Source organism: Lithobates pipiens, unplaced genomic scaffold (genome assembly GCF_037356315.1).
Source record: "Lithobates pipiens isolate NorthernLeopardFrog02 unplaced genomic scaffold, aLitPip1_a1.2 Scaffold_27, whole genome shotgun sequence".
Taxonomy (NCBI): domain Eukaryota; kingdom Metazoa; phylum Chordata; class Amphibia; order Anura; family Ranidae; genus Lithobates; species Lithobates pipiens.
Genome location: NW_027507788.1, coordinates 119,789,971 through 119,793,936, shown reverse-complemented (window position 1 = coordinate 119,793,936; position 3,966 = coordinate 119,789,971). Strand labels below are relative to the sequence as shown.

Sequence of the window (3,966 nt, the reverse complement as noted above, 5' to 3'; positions counted from 1 at the left end):
TCCCTGCAGCTCTGCCTATTAGCAATGCAGCACAGAGCAGGGGAGGAGTTTCACACTTTGCTCCTCTCTGTGCTCAGGGCAGGACTTAGGCTGCTTTCACACTGCAGCGGGAGCGGCGTCGGCGGTAAAGTGCCGCTATTTTTAGCGGCGCTTTACCGTCGTTTTAGCGGCGGTTTGCGGGCGCTAGCGGGGTGGTTTTAACCCCCGCTAGCGGCCGAAAAGGGGTTAAACCCGCCCGCAAAGCGCCGCTGCAGCGGCGCTTTGCCGGCGGTATTGCCGCGGTGTCCCATTGATTTCAATGGGTAGGAGCGGTTTAGGAGCGGTGAATACACCGCTCCTTCACCGCTGCAAAGATGCGGCTAGCAGGACTTTTTTCACCGTCCTGCCAGCGCTTCGCTCCAGTGTGAAAGCCCTCCGGCTTTCACACTGGAGTTAAAGGGGCTGGTTTTTTTCAGGCGTTACACAGGCGCTATTTTTAGCGCTGTAACGCCTGAATACCGCCCCAGTGTGAAAGCAGCCTTAGGGTGGTGGGGGCCCCTGGGCTTGAGTCACTTTCGGGCCCTACCTTCTATACATTACCGTATTTATCAGCGTATAACACACACCCCAAGTTTAGGATGGAATTATAAAGAAAATAACTTTTAGGAGGGAAGTTTAAGAAAAAAACTTTAATTTAAATGTCTATCAATGCAGCCTTATCAGTGTCCATCTGCAGCCTTGTCAGTGTCATTTGCAGCCTTGTCAGTGTAGCCTTGTCATTTGCAGCCTTGCCCCAGTGTCATTTGCAGTCTTAAAGTTTAAAAATGGCACCGCTGAGATCCAGAGTCCTGTGTATCTCGCAGCACTTGGATCCTCTCGAAGTCCCGAGCGGACCTGAGAGATGCCGAGTGTACTCAGCTCGGCTCACAGTCACGCCCAGTTCCTGTGTTATGTCCATCCAGCAGGGCTGGACTTACCATTGGGTAGGACTGGGCATGACTGTGAGCAGAGCCGAGCCGTTTACACTCGGCTATGTATCTCGGCGGGGCCCATGGGCTTGAGCCCAGTCAAGCCCAATGGTAAGTCCAGCCCTGTCTGTGCTACACACAGTTGTAACAGGCTGCAGGTGGAGAAAGAAGCCACCTCTCCAAGCCCCATATTTACAATCAATGTGGGTGATTGAGACCCAGGACATCTATCTGTAAACACTACTACACAGACGCTGGTGGAGGAAGGGAGTCCTTTACTTTTCTGTGTTACTGACAAGAGGGAGAGGACAGGGCGGCCAGAGGTGGCCGAAAGAAGGAAAGCCCTGGGAATGTACATACCAAAGTAATGGGGAAAACTTCGGGGGCGGGGCCTGCTCTGGTGACGGGCTGAACATTGGAGGGGGGGCGGGGCCTGTTCTGGTGACATGCTGAACATAGGAGGGAGCGTGGCCTGCACTGTGACAGGCTGAGCATAGGACGGAGGAGGCGTGGCCTCCACTGCTGACGTTAGGGCAGAGCATTGTAGATCACCATGGAAGTGCGTCATTCCCTCAAAGGCACCACGGGGAGGTGGCCAGGGAAAGAAGCTCAGCACACTGGATGGTCTGCTTACATAGAAACACGCACAGTGTTTACAGCGTCACTCTAGAGGTGAGTCACGGAAGGGGCGGGAACGTTACCGAGGCCAAATCGGCCATTTTAGATATGGGATAGTAGGAGAGGTACACTAGAAATGCAGACAACAATCATGTAATCGTGTTCTTCTATGGGCGACTGATATTACATGATGGGGTGGGGGAGCTTCAAGGCTGTCAGGACACGCCCACCCTGTGTTTCCATAGCAACGCGTCCGCAGTTGGGAAGCGTTCTATCAGATTATCTGATGGGTAGTGGTAATCTGGTAGAACAGACCCCCACGTTATCACATTCTACACATCAGACGGAGATTACATGACAAACTATTCTTATATATTTTACATCCAATGGGGATGCAAAAAAACCGAGGGGGTGGGGCCTGCACATGCTAAACACAGACCTGAGGGGGCGGGGCCTGCTCTGGCCACTGTCACTCAGAGCCGCAGTATGATGCTGGTCAGCCAGAGAAGCCCATCCATTGGCTGATGAGTTTGCATGGAAATGATCCACCCCTTATATGTTTGTATAGCAAAGTGTCCAGTGCAGAGACAGCAATAGGGGGGGATTACTGAGGCCAAGTCGGCCATCATAAATGGGGGTAAATATAATAAATGAGCTTGTTACATTAAAGGAACCTTATTCGGTAGCTGACCAGTAGGGATGAACTTAGGCGTGTTCGTATGGACCACGTGCAGAGCCCGCCAGGAAGTTGGCGCACTGCTGCACTAACCACAGGCAGTGAGACATTGCCCCGATATGCAGCTGCAGAGATTGGGCAATGTCTTACTGCCTGTGATTAGCGCAGCGCTGCACCGACTTCCTGGCGAGCTCTGCATCCATGCGAACACGCCTGAGCTCATCCTTACTGGCCAGCCAGAGGAGCGGCATAATTCAACTACTGTAGATGGAAATTTTGGTTTGCCAATGTATTCTATGATTTCAATATGGTATGGAAAATGTGTATATTAAATGTGTATTGTACAAATCTTTAAATACAGTAAAGTTACTTTGTCATTTTACCGTGTAGTTTTAAAAAATTTTAAAAAAAGTTTTGACACAACACCGGGAAGCGCGTACTTCTCTCCCCCTCCCACTAGTCTGTGTGACGTTGGCGGCATATCATTGGCTGGAGTGAAGTATTTAACTCCTCATGATGGGCACAGATTTTGCTTTCTTGTCTGGCACCGATCAACAACCACACAAAAGTTTTTCATACCGAGACTACAGGTATCTTTGTTGGTGGTCTGCCCTGCCTTTGAACTGACTTTTCTATCCTCTTTTTTTACACCTTCTTATTAGCTGCAACTGCACAAACCTTCCTATTAACACACTGTACAATATTTCACCCCAGCCAAACCATTGGCTTCGCTCACCAAATGGGCTTTGATATACTTATCTTTATATCACCACCTAAATATCATGATGTTTGTGACGACTATCTCCACACTACACCATGGACTATCTGATCAGATTTCCAAATCAACTATTTAATACTAATATACCTATTTCATGTTTATTCCTAGATGTTGGGGGGGACCGATCCCACCTCACCATGGATTCTCTGGTGATTGTCCAAACACACCTCACCAGCACACTATTCTCTGTTCCCTGATGCTTTGCCTTTATGTGCCACCTCATCTCCCATGCTAGATGTTGGCCCGCACCCAACGTTGGTTATGTTGCCACACCCGAGACCCATGTCTGGTTTTGTGAGTATGGGCGGATGTTACAATACTTCCCCTTAAATTATTAATAATGTTACATTCTTGCACCCCCGTCTGATCTACTGTTTATACCCTTTAGACATCCTGGTTACAATTGCTCCTGATGAGTGGTAATTAACCATGAAAGGCGTTGAGCTACTGATGCTATACCAATGTGTCCCTTATTCATAGCAACAGCAAGATATGTGCAACAACTATACCTGATTGAATGACTAGACACCTATCTTTTATTATTATGTTATTATTTTAGCTACTTACATTGTACTACCATGTAGTATTGTGCCCCTGCATTCATGTGTGTGTTTGTTTTATCCATATATGTATTTACTATGTATGTATATATATAAAAATAATATCAGACTCACAGAGTTGTGCGTTTTTGTTTTTATCAATTTATACATGTAATAAACTCTTTACAGAAATTGACTCATTTGAATCGCATGCTTCATTTAAAGTCCCAACCTCTTAGTTATCAGAATTAGGGATGGAGGTTACTCTGACGTATATGTCATAGATCTCATTTAAAGTCCCACAATCCTCTCTCTTCTTTACCGATATTCGGGATGTAGGCATGCATTCACAGATGGCCCATCCTGGCACACTTACCCTTGTGCCAGATATATATATATACACATGCA

The 3,966-nt window shown here is 47.5% G+C and overlaps 1 long non-coding RNA gene across 1 annotated transcript; it reads left to right on the top strand.

The window, feature by feature from the left end:
• Positions 1 to 1,457: 1,457 nt before the first annotated feature.
• Positions 1,458 to 3,754, top strand: LOC143934098 (uncharacterized). Its single transcript, XR_013263212.1, has 3 exons — positions 1,458 to 1,619; positions 3,128 to 3,313; positions 3,408 to 3,754. It is a non-coding gene; the product is annotated as an uncharacterized LOC143934098 (long non-coding RNA).
• Positions 3,755 to 3,966: the final 212 nt, after the last annotated feature.